The following is a 25,068-nucleotide window of genomic DNA, read 5'->3' as shown; positions in this document are numbered from 1 at the left end:
TCATAATAATAATAAAGACAAAATGGATTGGATCAACTTTGTTGGATCCTATAACAATGAATTTTAGCAAAAAGTGACAAAGAAATATATCAAACTGCATTTTCCAAGACAATAGCCACAAGTTCTACCATCTCATGTGATCATACAATGTAAATTTTCATTCTTCCCACTAGGGTGTGTGGTCCGTGCTCCCTCCGTTCAATTTGGTGGACCTGTGATTTTGGTCTGTGATTTCCAAGACTAGGTCATAAAATATGATACAGCTGTTACTCTTAAAAATCAACCACTATGCTGGAGAGTGGAAGTGGACATGTGTAGGTGTTTCAGATGACAAACCCACTTGAAATCTTCCATACAGGTGAGTAAGGATGAGCCTTCAAGATGACTTTGGCCCCAGTCACGGTCTGACTGCAACCATATGAGAAACTCCAAATGTGAATCAACTACCTGAATGCAGAACTGTGAGAGATAATAATAAAATAATTGGTATTGGGTTTTTGTTTGTTTTGTTTTTTGAGATAGGGTCTCCCTCTCTTACCCAGGCTGAAGTGCAGTGAGCAATTATGGCTCACTGTGACTCCCAGGCTCAAGTGGTACTCCCACTTCAGCATCCTGAGTAGCTGGAAGGTACAAGCCACTATGCCTGGCTAATTTTTGTATTTTTTGTAGAGATAGGGTCTTGCTGTGTTACCCAGGCTGTTCTCAAACTCTTGGGCTCAAACAATCTTTCAGCCTCAGCCACTCAAAGTGTTGAGATTATAGACATGAGCCACCACATCTGGCATGGTATTGTTTTAAGGTACTAAGTTTTGGGGTGTGTTAGCCACAGGTAACTGCAATATATTAGGGAAAAATCAAACATTTGTTGTGCTTTTCCTATACAACAAATAAGTGACAAGAAGAAATTTTTAAATCTGTATTTCATCTAATAAATGTAGAAAAATGGTAGAATTTGAATATCATCGTGAATAGATTCAGGCAATGATCACTGCATTAGTCTGTTTTCATGCTACTGTTAAAGATATACTCAAGACTTGGCAATTTATAAAAGGAAGAGGTTTAATTGGACTTACAGTTCCACGTGGCTGGGGAAGCCTCTGAATCTTGGTGGAAGGCAAGGAGGAGCAAGTCCCATCTTACGTGGATGGCAGCAGGCAAAGAGAGAGAGCTTGTGCAGGGTAACTACTCTTTTTAAAACCATCAGATCTCACTATCACAAGAACAGCATGGAAAAGACTTGCCCCCATGATTCAATTACCTCCCACTGGGTCCCTCCCACAACATGTGGGAATTCGAGATGAGATTTTGGTGGGGACACAACCAAATCATATCATTCTGCCTCTGGCCCCTCCCAAATCTCATATCTTCACAGTTCAAAATCAATCACGCCTTCTCAACCGTCCCCTAGAGCCTCAACTAATTTCAGCATTACCTCAAAAGTCCACAGTCCAAAGTCTCATGCAAGACAAGGTAAGTCCCTTCCACCTACGAGTCTGTAAAAGCAAGCTAATTACTTCCTAGATGCAATGGGGGGTACAGGCATTGGATAAATACAGCCACTCCAAATGGGAGAAATTGGACAAAACAAAGGGGGTACAGGCCCCATCCAAGTCCCATATCCATGGGGCAATCAAATCTTAAAGCTACAAAATGATCTATTTTGACTCCGTGTCTCATATCCGGGTCACACTGATGCAAGAGGTGGGTTCCCATGGTCTTGGGCAGCTCCACCCCATGGCTTTGCAGGGTACTGCCTCCCTCCTCCCTCCTGACTGCTTTCATGAGCTGGCATTGAGTGTCTGTAGCTTTTCCAGGCACATGGAGAAGCTGTCAGGGGATCTACAATTCTGGGGTCTGAAGGACTGAAGGCTTTTAACAGCATCCAAGTCATATCTTGAATGCTTTGCTGCATAAAAATTTCTTCCACCAGATACCCTAAAATCATCTTTCTCAAGTTCAAATTTCCACAAATCTCTAGGGTAGTGCAAAATGCCACCAATCTCTTTGCTAAAACATAACAAGAGTCACCTTTGTTCCAGTTCTCAACAAGTTCCTCATCTCCGCCTGAGACCACCTCAGCCTGGATTTCATTGTCTTTATCATTATCAGCATTTTGGTCAAAGCTATTCAACAAGACTCTAGGAAGATCCAACTTTCCCAAGTGTTCCTGTCTTCTTTTGATCCCTCCAAACCTGTTTCAACCTCTGCCTGTTACCCAGTTCCAAAGTTGCTTCCATACTTTTGGGTATCTTTTCAGCAATGCCCCACTCTACTGATAGCAATTTAATGAATTAGTCAGTTTTCACTCTGCTGATTAAGATATACTCGAGATTGGGCAATTCACAAAATAAATAGGTTTAACTGGACATAAAGTTCCACATGGCTGGGGAAGCCTCACAATCATGGCAGAAGGCACAGAAGAGCAAGTCACGTCTTACATGGGTGGCAGCATGCAAAGAGAGAGAGCTTGTACAGGGGAAATCTTCTTTTTAAAACCATCAGATCTCATGAGACTTGTTCACTATCATAAGAACAGCATGGGAAAGACTTGCCCCAGTGATTTAATTACCTCCCACCAGGTCCCTCCCACAACACGTGGGAATTCAAGGTGAGATTTGGGTGGGGATGCAGTCAAACTTTAACATCACAAAAAGAGACAACACAAGGTTACATGGCTCCTGATGGAATTATACATTGCCACCTGTGAAACATCCTATGGGAAATACTGGGGACAGAGCGGCATATTAATTCTGAGACATAATCAGCAAATTTCAGGGCATAAGAAATATTAATAACAAAAGATCTGATCTCTTAAATGAATTTCAAGGGAAGAAAGAGGGAAGAAAACCAGTAGTTTAAAACAGTCATAACCAATTGCAATAGACCTTATTTTTATTCTGATTCAGCAAAATAAGCCTTAAAAATATATGAGATGGAGTATTTGATGATTTAAAGTCATTTTTAGTATTTGAAGAATGGTAATGATATTGTGGTTGTATTACAAAAAGAATCCTTATGTTTGGAAATACATATTGAAATGGTTTGATGTCTAAGATTTGCTGCAGTGTAATCTAGGGCAGGGCAGGAACATAGATGGAGTACAACTGGTCATGTGTTGGTAATGGTGGAAACTGAGTCATGGGCATATGTAGGTGCTTTATATTATTCTTCTTTGATACAAGTTTGAATTTTCTCTCTCTTTTTTTTTCTTTTTTTAATACGGAGTTCCGTTCTTGTCACCCAGGCTGGAGTGCAATGGTGCAATCTCAGCTCACAGCAACCTTTGCCTCCCAGGTTCAAGCAATTCTCCTGCCACTGCCTCCTGAATAGCATGCACCACCATGCCCAGCTAATTTTTTGTATTTTTAATAGAGACGGTGTTTCTGCATGTTGGTCGGACTGGTCTCGCACTCCCGACCTCAGGTGATCCACCTGCCTTGGCCCTCCAAAGTGCTGGGATTACAGGCGTAAGCCACCTTGCCTGGCTTGAATTTTCTCATTATGCAAAATTTAAAATGTGCACTTGAAGTGCTGAATGCTAATCCTGGGTCTGTGATCTCTTGGACAGTCTCTTCATTATCCACATTATGATATGCCCAATTGTTAAACCAGAGTAGGTGAAGTTGGCTATACAAATGCCTAAAGTGATTTCCTACATGGGTAGGGGGGGGACCTCCTAAATATTACATTTCTCCTTCTTCCAGTGATTTCTATCTAATTATAAAACTAAGTTAAGATGAAAAGTCTAGGCATGAAAACAAAATAAAACTAGCAAACAAACGAAAACATTGCTTCAAAACTGAGCAAATTATCAGAAGCAGTATAGTGGGAAGAGTGTATTGCTGGGCTCAGTGAAACAGGATTTTTTTCCAACTAATAAAGTAAGTGACCATAGGCAAGTTATGTAATCCTGTAGCCTCATTTACCTTATTTGTTCAAGTGGACTATTTGTGATACAATGTCTCTAGAATGCAATCCAATCCAGCTCAGCTCAGCTCAGCTTAGTCCAACTCAGCTCAACTCAGTTCAGTCTGGTTTTGTTCTGTTCTATTTTATTTTATAATTTTTTTTGTTTCAAAATACAAATTGCAATAAATAGTTGAGTCCATCCTCCCTAGAAATGGCATTTGCGGGTAGGGGTGTTGGGAGCATTCTTATTCTAAAGAATAATCTCAGGAGGGGCCAGGATGGCCATTTAGAAAGAGATGCGGTCCGTGGTACTCAAGAAGAGAGTGAATTCCACACCTTCAACTGAAATATCCAGGTTCTTGCATTGGGACTGACATAGGCAAACAGCTCAACCCACAGAGAGTGAAGAAAAGCAAGGTATGGCGACAGCACAAGCAGGAGCAGCATGGAGTCGAAGGAACTCCTATCCTCAGCCAAGGGAAGTGATGAGTGATTATATGATCCTGCCCAGGAAACCACACTTCTCCCACGGATCTTTGCAACCAGCAGATAAAGAGATTCCCTCATAAGCCCATGCTACCAGGGTCTTTGGTCAGATACACAGAGCTGTGTGGAGTCCCAGCAGAGCAGCCACTTGGGCACACACAGAGACCCAGGAGTTTAGCATACTCCAGCCCTGGGATTCCCAGCAAGGTGGGAGGCCCACCGGTACATTCTCCTAGGAGGGACACCGAATCTAGCAAGCCAAGGCTGCTGCTTTCAATCAGAGGCCTGCAAATGACCAGTTCGGTTTGAGACTGGGTTAATATTTCTTTTTTTTATGTTTTAGCATCACAAATAAGCAAACCAAGTTCCAGAAACATGGCCAGATCACATTACTAGCAAATCATAGAAGTCAGTCCTTGGTCCTAGAGGGAGGTTTTAAGTCTTCAGGAGCCAATTTAAGAGTATTGTATCCCAGCCAGGGGAGGTGGCCCATGCCTGTAATCCCAGCACTTTGAGAGGCCGAGGCGGGCGGATCACTTGAGGTCAGGAGTTTGAGACCAGCCTGGTCAATATGGTGAAACACCGTCTCTACTAAAAACACAAAAATTAGCCAGCAGTGGTGGTGTGCGCCTGTATTCCCAGCTACTCGGAAGGCTGAGGCAAGAGAATTGCTCGAACCTGGGAGGCAGAGGTTGCAGTGAGCTGAGACCACACCACTGCATTCCAGCCTGGGTGACAAAGCCAGACTCTGCCAACAAAAGAAAAACAAAAAGAGTATCATGTCCCTTTCCCTGAAGCAGATTGAGAAATAAATCAAGTAGTGGCAGATAGAGGAAAAGAGATAATCTTTCTATTGAAAGTTAAATTAGAGCACATGCGCTTGCTAATACTTAATCCCAGCACTGGGCAGATTTGCATGCACAGGACTGGGGCAGGCCTTTCACTCTCATCCCTCCACACTCCACTTCCCTTCATCACCTTCTGTCTAGACTATAGGGCAAACTAAGGAGAAAGCTTGCTCCTGAAAGTAGCTTATGCTCATGATTAAAATAGAGCAGAGGGGATGACCACACCAGGCTTAGCCTTCCCCAGTTTGCCAGTCAGCTTCCTCTAGGGCTGAGTGAGTGAAAGGTCACAGAGAGGATTCCTGATAACTCTAATGTCTCTGCATACACATGGAAGGAAACATCCGGAGTGGGGAAGAATCATTCACCCCTATATTCCCCAGATTAATTTTTCTTTTCACCCATTAAACTCATGCTCAGCCTTCAGAGGAGGAGATGCACAAGTTTCAGGATAATTTTACTCTCATTTTCATGAAGTTGTTCTCCAAATTCCTAAATCAAATTCACTGGATTACCTTGGTATTCCTGGACCACTGTAGAATTTGCCTCTAGAATGCCCTGAAATTGATATGTACATTACATTATGTATATCAACTTTAAGGCCAGTCTCAATCCAAAGTTAAAAATTCATTCTCTGTTTTCTTTCAATTTCCAAATTATGTCCAGCTACATTTTTCAACAGCATGCCAGAGGTTTTTCAATGAGATTTAATGATAAAAAGGAAGAAAGCATTAAATTTCTCTAGTAGCGAGATGCCAACACAATCAGAATATCCTAGATCTGAATATAAAGATTTATAAAGTATTATACAAATCCCAGGACAAAACTGAAGTTCAAAGATGAAATATCTTTTCAAGTTAAAGCCAAAATAAAGTTCAAATAAATTTAAGTTCAGTATCAAATTATTTTCCCCTTTGGAGTTAAACGTTAGAAGTTTAAAATTTATAAATTGTAATTAAGACCTCAAACTATCCTCACAAGTTTATCATTCAGCTTAGTCCTTGTCAGGGCAATTCTGAATGCCTGTATGAAGTTGGTCTTCTTTCAGCAGCTGCCTTCTGAGATGTATATCACAGAAATAGGTGCAATCTCTTCATTTAGGACTTCAAAATTTGTAATGTCAAGTCTCTGATGCACCTGATTTTAAGGAATCCAAAAGATGAATAAGATATAAGAGATTATTATAACATTGACTCCAGGCCTACCAAATTAAAAAAACAATCTCTAGTGCCTATATTAATCATCTCTTGCAAACTATTTTTCCAGAAGCCAGTGTTACCAAAGACCAAAGCAGAGACTCAGTGTTCTCTGAGAAAAGGGGAAAAGGATGCAGATAAATCCAGGCTAGTTGTCTGCAATCCTTAGCCTATACAATTAAATTCCACTGGGATGGATCTTTCCGCAAGAGGCTAATTTAGGCACCACAGATTTGCCTGTCTGGGGTAGGGAGGATCCACCTGAGTATCTTACTTTCTCTCTTAGAGTCATAAAGAGCCACTGCCGTTTTCCCACAAAGTTGAGAAATTTGCATTCTTAAGAGTACCAAATACCAGGTCTTAGCTAAAGTGCCTTTCTGGTCACTCAGAAGTATATTCAAAACCTCCGGATTTCTACTACCTCTAGAACTGGGTAGGGACTGTATGCACTGTCATAGCATCGTCTTTCTTTTAGGAGCAAGTGTTCATTCCTGGGCTACTATTATTGCTGCTATGTCCTTTTATATAAATCATATATAAAAGTTCTCAAAACTTGTTTCCCTGAGAATGTCTCTCATTTTAATTATGATTTTATAATAAAATTATAAATAAAACTAGTGTAGAATCAAAGTGAATTTGTGGACAAGCCTCACAAATCCAAAGCTGATATTGATGTTTTCTCCTTTCTGGGCTTTGAAAATAATTCAAAACATAAAAGCAAGAATAATTTAGGAAGCCTACACAGGCCTGGCACTAACAATTTAAAGGCAGAGCTTCAATAGTACCCTCTGTAAAACTAGAAGAACTCAACACCCTGTCATTCTAAATCAGCAAATATTCTGTCCAACAATGCCTGCAAAGCCTGAAAAGACCTGTAACAACTGAACTTTGCCTTGACCACAACTACTTTCAAAAAGTTGTGTTTGTTCTATATAATGACTGGGTCACCTGTGACTTGCTGAGAGCTTCCTATTTTGTCCCTATTGTTAGGTCCCCAAGGCTACCAATGATTTGACTGAGGCCAGAGTCCTTAATCAAGGCCCACACCCTTTGCCTAAGTCCTGGTATCTAAAAAACCCAGTCATTTACATGTGGACAAAGCTGTTATAACCTATTTTTACCCAATGACATCAAAATATTATGTTCCCAAAGACTTAACATCTCTTCTTTATGTCATAGTATTTAAAAGCTAGTCTCACATGCACACGTATGTTTATTGCAGCACTATTCACAATAGCAAAGACTTGGGACCAACCCAAATGTCCATCAATGATAGAATGGATTAAGAAAATGTGGCACATATACACCATGGAATACTATGCAGCCATAAAAAAGGATGGGTTCATGTACTTTGTAGGGACATGGATGAAGCTAGAAACCATCCTTCTGAGCAAACTATTGCAGGTGTGGAAAACCAAACACCACATGTTCTCACTCATAGGTGGGAAAATTGAACTATGAGAACACTTGGACACAGGGTGGGGAACATCACACACCAGGGCCTGTTGTGGGGTGGGGGAAGGGGGGAGGGATAGCATTAGGAGATATACCTAATGTAAATGATGAGTTAACGGGTGCAGCACACCAACGTGGCACAGGTATACATACGTAACAAACCTGCACGTTGTGCACATGTACCCTAGAACTTAAAGTATAATAATAAAAAAGTAAAAAAAAAATAAAATAAATAAAAACTAGTCTCATATACATCTCAAAAAATAAGACAAAGAAAGGAAAAATAGAATTTCAAAATGCCTAGCCAAAATAGTAAATTCCAAGTCTAGCATTAAATATCTTGGTGGTCCCTCCCAAAGCCTTACCACATGTACATTTGGTCTTGGGTCTCGCTCGTCTGTTTTATTTTTCAGAGCTCCTGGTCCATGCATGAAATGTTGGGGATCTTTAAGGAAGGGAGGGAAATACATAGCATCCCTGTCCCATAGCTAGGTTCTGGATAAATTCAAAAATAAAACAAAGAGACACAGATGAAGTTCAAAAATATCAATTTTATTTTTGGTCAGTGCAAAGTTGGAGACATGCCTTTATATATAAGCAAGTGAGCTTCCTTCATCTTAGAGTTAGACAGAATTACCCACATAGTTACAGATAGGACAGAACTGGCAGCCCTCCTGCCATAGTCAGTTAGAGTGACCAAGAAAGCTTTCTCCCAACTCCCAAGAGGAAGAAGGGCAGAGCTAACCTGAAAATGCTAAATTGGTTCTTTACAAATTTAGCAATTGTATAGTATAAGTCTTTCCCCCGTCCCAGGGAGAATTGAGAAAGGGAATGAAGAGTGTAACACTAATGAACTTTATAACCAAAGAAGGAAAAATTGTAGGGAATAAATATCTCCTCACAACCCCCATCCCTAACAGATCCAAATGCTTGTGATTCCCAAACTTTCTATTATAGAGCAACCATTTTCCAATTCCCAAAGGAAATATTATTGTTTGTGATGTTATTCAGATATATATCTGATATATAAGCAGTTATATTTAAATAGTCTATTATTTCTACTTATGGTATCATGGGCTAAATGTATGTAAAACTACCTACAAGTCTGTCAAAATATGCCTTGTTACTAGACTCAGCTGAGACCATTAAAGTGGTAGTGAAATTCAACAAAACAAAACTGGTCTATATCAAAGTACCTTCACCTTATCCCGAGAATGCCAAGGTGTTAATAATGTTCCCCACAGGGACCAGTGACATTATCACTTTTCTCTTTCCACAGCTTCCAGAATTTTAATAGACGACACCAGTGAGAGGTCATCCATGTGAAAGGCACTTCCCTACAAGTAAGGGGAAATACATATTAATTTTCCTTTTTCGTTCTTTGATGAGACATATTCGTCATACATTTGAGAATGAAAACAAATGAGTGGAAGTTTATTTTTTATGCTGAAATGACCTTCTTCATTTAAATGCTGATGACACTTGGTGGAGCATCCTAATTATACTCGTAGCCAGAAATCAACCACTTGCAACCTTCCTTCTCTGTTTCTTAACAGGGAAAGAAATTATGAGAAATTCATCAGAATGCAGCCAGCAATTATTATTTGACTAAGCCTGTTGATTCTTATTTTTGCCATAGAGGTTCTCTTTCTTATTATTTCAGATCTGTTGCTTATAAAAGGTAATGATTATACAAAAATTATTGGCACTGGGGAGCTGAAGAGCAAATATTGCTAATGAAATAAATAATACATCATTTATTAGAACTGTTCTTTAGGGACTTATACCAATTCTTTACTAGCCTCAACTGCATAATATTTAGCAAACTCTAACAAGTTTCAGGGAGATATATTACCTTGTGACTCAACAAAGTTCCTTAATACACTGCCTATATTAGACAGTATATTAAAAATTAATGGCAGACCAATTTTCTACAATTATACTTTTATCTGGGGAGCAGACTGCCAGGTTTGCACGGTGTTAGTAACTTTTGGCTGTGCATCATTTTTACAATTTCAGTTGACTGAGTTTGCTAATAAATTTTTGTCACACATGGGCATGTTGATAACCACATTTAAATGTGTATAAAACATAAATATTTGAGTATGGATTGAATTTGTCAATGGTGGTAATTTAACAAGGTGACTGTATGGTGAGGATGACACATAGATATACTGCCTATGTGAAGAACTGATTCATATAGCAGCAAAGAGTGATGTTGGAATTCAGTTCTTAAGTGCCAGCTCTTTAAGAGGATAAAAAAGGTGATGGTGAAGAAGGTTGCTGCACCCAAGGTCAAATCTCCTTCCTGAAGAAGTTCACATCTGATGGCTTATCAATGTAGGGATATAGAGACAAGGTCCCCAACTAAGACGGGATAATTATTATATTCAAAATGGTGAAGAAAAAAAACCTTGCCAGCTGAGAATACTTTATCTAGGAAAGTTGTCCTTAAGGAATTAGGTCGAAATAAAAATTTTCTCAGACAAACAAAAGGTGGTGAGTGAAGGGAGTTCATCAACACTAGGCCTGCTTTACTGAAATTGCTAAAGGGAATTCTTTAAGCTGAAACAAAAGGCAGCTAATTAATAAAAAAATATGAAAGTAAAATCTCAAAATGTAATACGTAGTCATACTGAGATTATTTAATACTGTAAAAGTGGTGTTTGAAGAATTTTATCTCTACTATGACAGGTTAAAGATTAAACTATGAAAAACATCTACAGCTACAACAAATAGTTAAATAATACAAATTACCAAAAAAAGGAAAATTTTCACATCAAAATTATAAAATCTGGGGGGTAGAGAATGAGTGTTCATGTGATTAAAGTTACTACTAGCTCAGAGTAGCCTGTTATAAAGACAAAATATTATATGTAAGCCCCTTGATAACCACATATGTTTTTGCAACTGCTATAGGCATTTGCTTTGTGGTTATCATGCACAAAATACAAAACAAAAGGATTCAAAGCTTGCCAGCACAGAAAACCATCAATCCACAAAGGAAGACAGAAAGGGAAAAAGAAATAAGGGACCTATAAAACAACTGAAAACAAATTTCAAAATGGCAGTAGCAAGTCTTTATGTATCAATAATTACCTTGAATATAAACAGATTAAATTCTTTGATCAAAGACATAGAATGACTAAATGAATAAAAAAAATAAGATCCCCTGCCTACAAGAAACTCACTTTATTAGTAAGGACATAGATAGAAAGCAAAGAAACAGAAAAAGGTATTTCACACAAATATAAAACAAAAGAATGCATGGGTACCTATATTTATGTCAAACAAAAAATAATTCAAGTCAAAAATTATAAAAAGAGACAAAGACAGTCATCAATAATAATAAAGCGGTCAGTTAACAAAAAGGACATAACAATTGTAGATATATATGCTCTTGACATCACAATACCTAAATACATAAAGCAGTTAGTAAATAATCTGAGAAGAAAGGTAGACTATGATACAATAACAATACTGGACCCCAATACCCCACTTTCAACAATAGACAGATTATCAAGAAAGAAAATCAATAAGGCAACATTGGATTTGAACAACACTTCAGAACAAATGGAACTAACAGGTATATACAGAACATTCCAGCCAACAACAGCAGAATACACATTCTTCCCAACCACACATGGGGCATTTTCCAAGATGTATCATATGGTGGGCCACAAAACAAGTCTTCACAGTTTTCAGAAAATTGAAATCCTGTCAACCAGTATCTTTTTGGATTGCAATGGCATGGAACTAGAAATCTATAACAGGAGAATTTTGTAAAATTCACAAATATTTGGAAATTAAACTACATGCTTCTAAACAAATTATGGCTCACAAAAAAAATAAAAATGGCAATAAAAAATACCTTGAGACAAACAAAAGTGGAAGCACAACGTACCAAAACTCATGAGATGCAACATAAACATCCCTAGGAGGAAAATTTATAGCATTAAACTCCTAGATCAAGGAAGGACTAAAGACTCAAATAAACAATCTAACATTATATGTAAGGAACTAGAGAAAAAACAACAAACTCAGCCCAAAGTTGGCAGAAGAAATGAAATAACAAAAATCAAAGTAGAAAGAAATGAAAAACAGACTGGAAAAACAATAGAAAAAAATCAACACAACTAGGAGTTGATTTTTGAAAAGATAAAACTGACCTTAGCTAAATCAACTAGGAAAAAAAAGAGAAGACTCAAATAAATAAAATCCTAAATGAAAGTGAGGACATTACATCTAATGTCACAGAAATACAAAACATTATAAGAAACAACTATGAACGGTGATATGCCAAAAAATTTTATAACCTACCAGAAATGGATAAATCCCTAAACACATACAATTTACAAAGACTGAGTCATGAAGAAATGGAAAATCCGAACAGATCAATAATAAGTAAGGAGATTGAATCCATAATAAGAAGTGTCTCATCAAAGAAAAGCCCATGACTGGACAGCTTCACTGCTGTTTTACCAAATATTTAAATAATAAGTAATACCAATTATTCTCAATCTCTTTCAAAAAATTAAAGAAGAGGGAATAGTTCCAAACTCATTTTCTAAGGTCAGCATTACCCTGATACCAAAACCAGACAAGGACACAACAAGAAAAGAAAACTATAAACCAGTATCCCCACTGAATAGAAATGCAAAAATTCTTAATTAAATAATAGCAAACCAATTTTAACAACACATTAAAAGAATCATTCACCATGAGTGAGTGGGATTTATCCCTGGTATTCAAGAATGGTTCAACGTATGTAAAGCAATAAATGTGGTACACCATATTAACAAAATGAAGAATTAGAATGATCGTCTCAATAGATGCAGAAAAATCAATTGACAAAATTCAACATCTTTTTATGGTAACAACTCTCAATAAATTAGATAGAGGAAATGTACTTCAATAAAATGAAGGCCATATATAACAAACTCATGGCTAACAGCATACTTAATAGTGAAAATTTGAAAGCTTTTCTTTTAAGATAAGGAAGAAGGATGGCATCTCACTACTTCTATTGAACTATGTACTGAAAGTCCTAGATAGAGCTATTAATCAAGAAAAAGAATTAAAAATTATACTAATAGGAAAGGAAGAGTGAAATTGTCTCCGTTTGCTGATGACGTGATCTCATATACAGAAAACCCAAAACACTCCACCAAAAAGCTGTTGAAGACTCCACCAAAAACCATTAAAACGGATACATTCAGTAAAAGTGCAAGACACAAAATCAACATACAAAATTAGTGGCATTTCTATGTACTAATAATGAATTATCTAAAAAACTAGGAAAACAATTCCATTTTTGATAATAACAACAAAAAATAAAATACTTAGATGTAAATTTAACCAAGGAGGTGAAAAACCTAGATACTGAAAACTATTAAAAAAAATTGAAAGAAATTGAAGAAAACACAAATAAGTGGAAAAGTTTCCCATGTCTATCGTTTGAAAGAATTAATATTGTTAAAATGTGTATACTACCCAAAGCAATCCACAGATTCAATGTAATCCTTATCAAAATTTCAAATGTATTTTTTCACAAAATTAGGAACAAAAATCTTCAAATTCATATGGAACCACAAAATATCCTGAATAGCCTGAACAACCTTGAGCGAAAAGAACAAAGTTGGAGGCATCACATTCCCTGAATTCAAAACATGTTATGAAGGGATTGTTATCAAAACAACATTGTACTGGCATAAAAGCACACACATTGCCAAGGACAGAAACTCTTAAACTCATGCATTCACAGTCAATAGATTTGCAGCAAAGGTGCCAATAATACACACATGTGAAAAGGAAAATCTCTGATAAATGAAGAAGTTTTCTGAAATGGTATTCAGAAAACTACTTACCAACATGCAGAAGAGTGAAATTGAATATTTATCTCACACTACATACAAAAATCAACTCACAGTGGATTAAAGGCTTAAATATAAGACCTGAAGCCATTAAACTACTGGAAGAAAACACAGGGGGAAAGCTCCATGACATTGGTCTGGGCAATAACTGATTGCCTATGACACTGAAAGCACAGACAATAAAAGCAAAAATAGACAAGTGGGATGACATCAAACTTAAAAGCTACTACACAATGAAGAAAACAATTAACAAAATAGACAACCCACATAATGGGAGAAAATATTTGCAAATAATTTATTGACAGGTGGTTAATATCCAAAACAGCTATTAAATAACCTGATTAAAAATGGGCAAAAGACTTGAATAAACATTTTTAAAAAGAAGACATACAAATGGCCAACAGTACATGACAAAACTCTCAACATCACCAAATCATAAGGAAATGCAAGCTAAAATCATATTCGGATATCACCTCACATCTATTACAATGGCTTTTCTCAGAAAGATGAAGGACAACACAGGTTGGTTAGGAGTCAGAGAAACACTTGTACATTGCTAGTGCAAAAGTAAATTAGCAAAGCCATTATGGATGGTGTTTTCTCTATAAACTAACAATAGAGCTACCATGTGATCCAACAATCCCACTTCTGGGTATACATCCAAAGGAATTGAAAACTGTGTGTCAAAGGGATATCTGCATTCCCATGTTCATTACATTATTCACAATAGTCAATATATGAAATCATCCTAAGTGTCCATCAACAGATGAATGGATTTTAAAATGTGGTACATATACACAATGGAATAATATTCAAGCTCTAAAAACAAGAAAATTCTATCATGTGTAACAACGTGAATGAATCTAGAAGACATTATGCTAGGTGAAATAAGCCAAGCACAGAAAGACAAATAGCACATGATCTCACCTATGTATGAGATCAAAGAATGTTGAACTCATAGAGTAGAGAGTAGAATTACGACTACCAGAGGCAAGGGGGGAGAAGGGGAATGGGGTTTGGGAATGAGAAGTTATTGATGAAAGGGTACAAAGTTTTGACGAACAGGAGGAATAAATTTGAGATCTATTGCACAGGGTGAATATAGTCAGTAATGTACATTTCACAATAACTTAGAGAGTAAATTCCAAATGTCTCACCATAAAAATAAGTGATGAATGTTTAATTAATTAGAATTAATGTTAATTATTCCATATTGTATACATACATCAAAACATCACATTGTACCCCATAAATATATACACTTGTGATTTGTCAAGTTGAAATAATATTTTAAAATATCAATAGCTACAAAATAACAATGTTGTAGTTTTCTCTGTATTAATGTTTATAATTTATTTGAAATTAGCTTTTGTGAATTCTATAATGGAGAAATCTAGATTTAACTCCATATAGATAACCAATTGCTCCTGTAATTCTACTGAATATTTATGTTTCCTCCACTGATTTGAAATGCTAAATCTATTATATTAAAGATATAATATATTAAATCTAAATATATATATTTGAATATAAGAAAAGAAATAATAACTTTTAAGGGCCATCTTGACTCTAGAACTTCCAGTGGGCTCATTTGTGAACTTGATTGGGACTGAATCACAAATCAGTTTATCCGTTTGTCCAATCTTGCTTCCTTTTCCTCCCATCCAGAGGTGCTGATCTCAAGAGCACTCCCTAACTAATGTTCTGCATGCTAATGTCTATATCAATGTCGGCTTCTTGGGGAAGCTAAACTGCAACCGGGTGTCAATACAAAGTTATATTCTGAATCAAATTTTGTACACACACATGCACACGTGCACAACACCTACTCATACATTCATCTGTTGGCTCATGGGGAAGAAAAGAAAGATTTAGGCCTCTCTTATGCATTTTACTGTACCTCTTGAGCAAGAGTAGTGTTGCTATGGATTATCAAATACAGGGATAATTTATTGAGCCCAATCCAGGAGCTTTAGGCCAATACATATGACAATTAATAGTACTGAAAGACAGAAAAGACCAAATTCGCCAGAAGAGTATAAAGAAAATCTGAATAACGTATACTTAACAAAAATATTAAGTTTCTAATTAGAAACTTCTCCACAGACATAGTCCAGATCCAGATGGCTTTCCTGGTAAATTCTAACAAATATGTAAGAACAAAATAATCCCAACCCTACATGAAAGTCTCGAAAAAGTCACAGAGGAGGGAACGCCGCCAACATATTTTATGAAGCTAGAATTATATTGATTCTAAAATTAGACAATAACCCTACATGAAAAAATATTATTTCTTAAAAAATAGGTAATCCTTATCTAAATATTATCAAATTAAACATATGTGCATATAAATATACTTAATTAATATATGTGTTTAATTAAAACACATGTATATGTATATATATTTTTTCATATATATTAATTAATACAAATTAATCCATCTTGACTACTGTCATTTATTCCAGAATTTCTAGGTTAGTTTAACATTGGAAAATTGATCAGTACATTCACCATATTAACAGGATAAAGGATAAATATAAATGATCATGTCAGTAGATGCCCTCTGAAAAACAGATGACTCTATTCAAACCCATTAGTGATAAAAATCTCAACACACCAGGAATAAAGGAATGTCTTAAAACTAATTAAGAGCATCTACAAAAATGCTACAGCTAACGTCGTGCTTAGTAGTAAAAGACTAAATGCTTTTCCATTAACATTGGGAACAAGGCAAGATATCTGCTTTTATCAGTTTTATTTAGCATTTTTCTGGACAGTCTTTACAGTGTAGTAAGACAACAAAGAAAAATAAAAGGCATAAACATTTCTGAGAAAGAAATATAATTTTTCTTATTCAAAATATGGAAATTGGTCTTACATGTGTGTGTTTTAATTTTTTGGGACAGGGTTTCTATTGCCCAGGCTGGACTGCCCCGGCTCAAGCGATCCTCCTACCACAGCCTCGGGAGTAGCTGGGACTACAGGCATGCACGACTATGGCAGATTAGTTTTTTGTATTTTTGTAGAGACGGGGTCTCGGTATGTTACTTCGGATGGTCTTGACAAACTGGACTCAAGTGATCCACCCGCCTCAGCTTAGCAAAGTGCTGGGATTACAGATGTGAGCCACTAATCCTGGCAGCTATTGTTTTAAATATGAGATTTTAATCTTTACCTCTTAACAATTTTGTAGTTTTGAATCTTCATTGAATATCTTCAATTTCTGCCACATTCCTGATTATTTTTTACTTCATTCTTCATCTAATTTTGTTTATTTGGTTGTTTTCCAGCCTTTCTTCCATATCTCTTATTAAACTTTTAAGTTTTTAGTTGAATCGAGCTCTTGTAATTGGTTAACTGATTACAACTGATTGGGACTGAATCACTTGTAATTTAGTTTTCTTGAGAGGTTTTTTTTTGTTTTTTTTTTGTTTTTCAATTTCTTTGAGTTTGGTCAAAGTCTTTTTTATCTATCTTCCTATTTTTTGCCTATTTTGAATCTGAATTTTTGAATTTCTGATTTAGGCATTCATTAAATACCTGCAAATGCATATACAGGTATACTTAGCCCAGGTTCAAGGGCAGGGTTATTTTTTCATCTGCTTTGTGGTTGTTTCCCTTTCAGGAGGGAAGATTTTTCACCAACTGAATTATTTCAATTTTTTAAAAGTTTTTTTTATACAAATAGACTTTTTTTTCTGTTTGTATTTTTTTCTGCACAATTTATGCACCCAAGGGTAAAGGTTTTTTTTTTTTTTTTTTTTTTTTTTGGAAATGGGATGGCATGTTTGGATTTTGCTGTTCTCTTTTGTTTCTGAGACCCTTAATTTCTCCCCTTACTTTCTGCTTTAACTTTATCACCAAATCTTCAAAAGTGCCCTCCAGATCCTATTCACTTCCCTCTTTTCCAGGAAAGTTTCCTTTTCGAATTTGGTACTCCAGATCAGACATACTTTCAAGGTAACTTTTCTATGGCCAGTGCTCAGATAGACCAGGTCCAGGGTCTGTTTTAGAATGTTTGTGTCTATGTTGGGCCTTTGGGTATCTGGATATTATTTGCTCTAGACTCCATCACCCTCTTTTCCATCCAGGCCCTTCACATGCTATCTTATTTCCACAATCTTAGGGAGTGAACTCACAGATATCTTTGCTGGAATATAGGGTTAGCTTCTTTCTTTATATGTAGTTTGAGGATTGTGGCATTCTCTGTGTTCAAGTTATGCCAAATAAGTCAGTTTTGTGTGGTTTCACTTGTTTTTCTTCTTGATTAGTTTGCTTTTGGGAAAAAGTATTGAGAAGCTTTAATCTAAGAAGCTAGCATTATCCTGGGATAACCCAGAAGTACACCCCATTGATTTAGTAAACAATTTCCTATTTATTTATTTATTTATTTATTTATTTATTTATTTACTTATAGAGAGGGTGTCTTGTTCTGTCACCCAGGCTGGAGTACAGTGGTGTCAACTTGGCTCACTGTACCCTCTGCCTTACAGGCTCAAGGGATCCTCCCACCTCAGCCTCCACAGTAGCTAGGACTACAGGCAAGTGCCACCACAGTTGGCTATTTTTAAATTTTTTTGTAGAGATGAGATCTCACTATACTACCCAGGCTGGTCTCAAACTCCTAGACTAAAGAAATCCTCCCACCTTGGCCTCCTAAAATGCTGAGATTACAGTTGGGGTCACCACACCCAGCCCAATTTCCTATTTCTTACATAAGTGTGATTGTTACCTTGTGAAGATAATCATGTAAAATTGCCAGAATAGGGAAAACCTGAAGAGACAGAAAGTAGACCTATGGTAGTCTTGAGCTGGGGCAATGGAGGGATGGGAATTACTCCTGCTGGAGATGGGGTTTCTTTTCTTTTTCTAAAGGAAGAAACTATTTCCCAGAGCAGTTTTAGGTTCACAGCAGAATTGAGAGGAAGGTACAGAGAGTTCTCATAAACTGCCTGCTCCTCATTCATTCCACTTTCCCCACTATCAACGTCCAGCACCAGAGTGATGCATTTATTACAACTGATGAAGTTACACAGACATATCATCATCATCCCAGGCCCACAATTGACATTAGGACTCACTCTCGGTATTGTACATTCTATGATTTTTGATGAATGTGTAATGGCATGTGTCTACCATTATAGTATTATACAAGTGACTTTTACTTCTAAATATCCTCTGTGATCTGCCTGTTAGTTTTCTTTCTGGAGTGAGAAAACTGTTGAAAATTAGACTGTGCTGATTGTTGAACGTCTGTGAATATACCATAAAACAATGAATTGTACCCTTTAAAAGGGTGAACTGTGTAGTATGTGAATTATATCCAGTGAAGCTGTTGAAATATTTTGTGAATATTTTTATCGTTTGGCTGCTTTCATTGTTCACATTTCTGGCTAATTCCCTACTCAGAGTTCCAATTGCCACAAATAATCAACCTTTGACTATTTTGAATCTTTTCATTTTCCCACCTAGTAAATGGGTCCTTGCTTTGCTTGAAAGTTTTTTCCCGTAACCTCTTCCTCTATTGGTTAAGTCATGAGACTAATTCTTCCTCTTTTTTCCCTGATGCAGGTTTGAGAAAGGAAAGAAGGTACTATGGACAAAAAGGCATGCATGTGATAGGCTGAGGTAGAAATTTTGGATAATTTGAAGAGTGGCACCAAGGTTACTATAGGAAATGGAAGGAAAGGGGCTATAATTAAGCATGGCTGTGACTTATGTATCATTTTCATATTATTTGAGAATTGCAAGTATGAATTTGCTTATTTTCAAGTTATTTTAGTTGTAAAACTGTGTTTCTTTAATGATTACTGGACCATTTGTATCACAGCTTCGATATGTTTATAATTTTTGGAGATTTCCTTTAAGAATGGTGGACTTAATGTTTGACCCTCAGCTGAATACTGGGAAAAAAAATTGCTCTAGAGCCAAGCTATTTGTTTTTTTTTTTTCAGTTTTATTAGACAGTTGGAACTGATGTGCAAATGAATAGAGGGCTGTGAAGATGGAGCCAACAGGTTATTAGAATATTGTCAGAACACAAGAGAAACATGTTAGAGACATGGTGCTAATGTCAGAAGCAAAAATCGTAGGAACACTTGCTTTTCTGAAGTGAATGTACCCGCCAGAGAACTACATTCATACAGTGATTTTTTTTGAGTCACAAAGAGAAATTTAAAAAACAAAATTAAAATACTCTCAGGAAGCAGCAAACTTGGCATTTTATTTTTTATTCCAAAATCTATTAACATACACTTTCTTTTAGATGCCTACAGGTGGTTAATACGAGGTATAAAAGAATTAGAAGTCAGCTTCATGATCTTAAACAATTTTCTTAATCTTACTAAATCTTAAGGCTTTTATTTGTAAACTAGAGATTACACTAAAATGTCATGCAGTTATTGGGAGATTTAAATCGGATAATATATCAAAAGCACCTGGCATATAATAGTTGCTAACTGCATTTGCTCCTTCCTCCTTTCCTCTTTATGCGGAATTTCTGCTAAATCTCAAAAAAAGCCGTACATTTACATGTAAATCTTCCTTGGTTGAAAACCACAGGGAAAGATAATTAAGTTTAATCGAAGAGCAGATATAAACACACATTAACAGATGCCCCATTTTATAGTGGCAAAGGCTGACTGCTTTACAAATGCTTGTTATAAAACATGACATTAATCAAGAGGACTAATTTTGGTGCTGATGTGATCTGAAGTGCTTCCACTCTGACTCCACCTAGGGAAAGTAATATCATAAACAGTAGCAACTGGGGCAAATCCCTGTTCTGATCTTACCTGTATTAGCTTTTCTGCCTATGGGAATATGATTAATTTCACTGTGTAACAAAGAGAATAGGATGCTGAGAGAACTTCAAATTTAATTTCTTGATTAGTTAATGTTTCAGCTCTTAGGGTTTTACTTTTATTCAAGTCATTTCTCAAATCAGTCTTTTGCGTGATCTGATCTGGAGCATTCAAATATAAGAAAGCAAAAGCCGTATTTTCAGCACATATTCTCTTAATTCATCAGATAATAAAACTTAATTATATTATAGCATTCTCCACATCATATTGCATTTGGATGTTTACTTGTATATTTGGCCATCCAGACAAATTCCAAGAGGAGATAGATGTTGACACATGATTTCCTCGATGTCTAGAATCAAGCTTGAAATATATGAGGGTCATATATGGAGTCATAGTTGTTCAATATGGCACAAAAATTATCCATAGTTGCTCAATAACATTGTTTGAAAAAAATACTTAGGAAAGTTTTATTTCATATTGATTTATACTTTAAATACTTGGCTGGGCATGGTGGCTTATGCCTGTAATCCCAGAACTTTGGGAGGCTGAGGTACATGGATCACCTGAAGTCAGGAGTTCCAGACCAGCCTGGCCAACATGGTGAAACCTCATCTCTACTAAAAATACAAAAATTAGCCAGGTGTGGTGGTGTACGCCTGTAATCCCAGCTACTTGTGAGGTTGAGGCAGGAGAACTGCTTGAACCCAGGAGGCAGAGGTTGCAGTAAGCTGAGATCCCGCCACTGCATTCCAGCCTGGGCGACAGAGTGAGACTCCATCTCCAAAAAACAAACAAACAAACAAACAAAAAAACTACTCGTCTGACAAAGGGCTAATATCCAGAATCTACAATGAACTCAAACAAATTTACAAGAAAAAAACAACCCCATCAAAAGGTGGGCAAAGGATATGAACAGACACTTCTCAAAAGAAGACATTTATGCAGCCAAAAAACACATGAAAAAATGCTCATCATCACTGGCCATCAGAGAAATGCAAATCAAAACCACAGTGAGATACCATCTCATACCAGTTAGAATGGCCATCATTAAAAAGTCAGGAAACAACAGGTGCTGGAGAGGATGTGGAGAAATAGGAACACTTTTTCACTGTTGGTGGGACTGTAAACTAGTTCAACCATTGTGGAAGTCAGTGTGGCGATTCCTCAGGGATCTAGAACTAGAGATACCATTTTACCCAGCCATCCCATTACTGGGTATATACCCCAAGGATTATAAATCATGCTGCTATAAAGACGCATGCACATGTATGTTTATTGAGGCACTATTCACAATAGCAAAGACTTGGAACCAACCCAAATGTCCAACAATGATAGACTGGATCACCATGATTACTCACCATAGGAAGGTTGATTCATGTCCTCTGTAGGAAATGGACACGAAGGAAACATCACATTCACGGATTTCAGAGGTGGGGGGTAGATATACCTAATGCTAAATGACAAGTTAATGGGTGCAGCACACCAACATGGCACATGTATACATATGTAACAAACATGCATGTTGTGCACATGTACCCTAAAACTTAAAGTATAATACTAATAAAATAAAAAAAAAAACTTAAGTGCCATTTACTTAAGTAAGCATAAGGAATACAAAAAAACAGGAAAGATATTCTGACATAAAGCTTGCATACTAGCTGTGCCCAGAGGACATTATAATATTAAGAGCATAGAATCTAGAAACAGCTCACCTGAGTTTCAAACCCACTTCCCCTATCATAGGAACATTTGCTGTTCTGAAATGAATGTACCAGCCAGAGTGGAGTATGAGCTTGGGCAGATTATCCTACCTCTATTTTTCCTCATATGAAAAATGGGCGTATTAAAAGTAGCCTCCTAAAAAGGTAAGACAGTGCCTACTATGTAGTAAGTGCTAAATTAGAGCTCACTAAATATAGTAAGAAAAAAATAAGCAATTGTAATGAACGGTGGGTTATAAAATGAGGCTTTTGGAGTTTGTAGTAGATGGAATTCTAAGAATAACTCCCAGTGATCCTAATCTCCTCCCCTTAAGTATGAGTGGAGCCTGTTTTTATGATGAGATATCACTGCCCTGGTGATTATGTTATGGTGAAAGGAATTTTTGCATAATTAATTAAGGTTTCTAATCAGTTAATTTTGGATTAAGTAAGAGGGGATAATCTGGAAAACCCAACCTAATTACACAGGCCCTTTAATAGCAGAGTTTTCTCTGGCTGTAGCAAAAGGAGGAAGTTAGAGAGCTTGACAGCTTGAGAAGGGATGGACTTGCAGTTGCTGATTTGAAGGCAGAGCAGGCCACAGGCAGAAGTTCCCTGGCCACTAAGGGTAAGCTCCTGCCTGACAGCCGCTAAGGTAATGGGGACTTCAGTCAAAAAAGTTCAGGCACTGAATTCTGTCAACAACATGAATGAACTTGGAAGCAGATTCTCTGCTGGAACTTCCAGACAAGAGCCCAGCCAGGCCAGTCCACACCTTGACTTACCATGTGAGTCTCTGAAAGGAGAACCCAGTCAAGCCTGCTCAGACTTCTGCCCTGTGGACTGTGAGATAATAAATGAGTGTTATTTTAAGTAGTTGAGTTTGTAGTAACTTGTTACATATCAGCAGAAAAAGAAATAATACAGGATATGATGGAAGCATACAGCACGCTCATCCAACTTCATCTAGGCAGATCCTTAAGTCTTCCTAGAGGCAATTATATGAACCACAGATTTGAAATGATGAGCAAGAGTGAGCAAGGAGAGAGCAGTGGGAGGAAGAACCCAGGATAAGAGATATACAGATGCCTAAATGTGAGAAAAATGCATGCACTGGGGATGGAAACAAGATCATATGACTTCTGAGGTGAGAAGAGTGACAGACTTGCATGCATAGTTTGCCAAATCTAACTGAGCAAGCCGGGAATGGTCTTTTACATTAAATTAGGGCATATACAGTTTATCCTTTATATATTTGTGTGATGTGTATGTACACATATATATATGCAGAAGCAAAAGATGTGTGTGTCACACACACACGCACACGTATCTGTCTTTGGAAAACCATTGAAGGATTTGAATCGCAGGAGAAGAATTTGGTTAGAATTTTCTCATCTTCTTTCCCTGCTGAGAATATCCTATTCACATTTCAAATGCACCCTTTTTTTGTGAAGGTTTTTGTTATACCCAAGGTTCACTTAATGACTTCTTCCTCTGTTATCCCATACTTCTACAGTCTCTCATTCACTGAGCGTACATTGTTTCAGGCATAGTTCTAAGTGCTTTACATATATTAATCCAAGTATTCACCATTATAACCCCATGAAACACGCATACATACCAATCCTCACTCTATTTACACGAATAAAGTGCTGAGTGTGGAAATATTAGGAATGACACAAGTCTTCACAGCAACCTGTGGTAATTCTGTAGATAATAGCCACCTCATCTACATACAGTTATGGCAGATCAGTTAACAAACACGGAGTGCCATTTCATAGCTTATACAGTGCTAATTTCAGAAAAGTTTTGATGAGGCAGTCTAAAAGGAATCACCAGTTAGTATATAATTTCACTCATTAAGTGAATCTGATTTTTTTTAAAAAGTATAATATTTATAAGTTTAATCAAGGTATTGACATGTGAATGTTAGCTCAGAACTCTCCCTCAATAGAACTATACTTTCTCTATTTTCCAATCTCTTCTGAACCTGAAGACATGTTTGCTTATTACCTTAGAGTTTTATTTACATCCAAACTCTCCCTGAAGCTCTTTTGTTTGCTTTTTCCACTGTGAGAATATTTGAGGGTTCTGGTAGTTATTATAGACAGTTCTAATCAAGGCTTCATTGTGCACAATATACACTTGGAAAAATCCACACCTGATTATGCCAAAGCAAGTTGAGGGCTGTTTTTCATTTCACTCAGTTGTGGCATTTTTATTAGGTCCCAGATTGCTTACTTTGCCTTAGACATTTTCTATGTTAATTAAACTCATGATGGTTCCACTGCTTAAATTCTTCCCTTTTAAATAGTTGAATAAAAGAGAAAATGCCTTAGAGTATTTTTGAAACTTTTGTATTTTAGCTGCAATATTAATATGTAATCTCATTTCTTCTTTCTATAATCATTAAAATTCCAGAGAGATAAATATTTGCAGCCCAATTTATAAACTCTTGATTGACAATTGAAAAGTTGCTTTTTGTCAAATAAAAGTGCATCTCTTTAGATGTCAAGAAAATTAGGCACAATACACAAACCTTTTTTGAATATTTCAAAATGATCTCATAAAGGGCCATAATTTTAAAATAAAATTTGGTGTGATGTTGTGTCATTAATATTGACAGGTAAAATTTTACATTTATTTGTAATTAGATGGGTATATTAGGCTCTGCAATAATTTTTTTATATTTAAAAGTAAACACTGATAGTTACAAAACTTTCTTAAAATCCTTGACACCAATTAAAAATTTTTTCCCTTTAGAAATATGACATTGGAGTTTAGAGAGAATACATTTA

The sequence above is a fragment of the Hylobates moloch genome, unplaced genomic scaffold (assembly GCF_009828535.3).
Source record: "Hylobates moloch isolate HMO894 unplaced genomic scaffold, HMol_V3 SCAFFOLD_13, whole genome shotgun sequence".
Lineage (NCBI taxonomy): Eukaryota > Metazoa > Chordata > Mammalia > Primates > Hylobatidae > Hylobates > Hylobates moloch.
The sequence above is the reverse complement of the archived record's forward strand: the minus strand, read 5'-3'. Positions refer to the sequence as shown.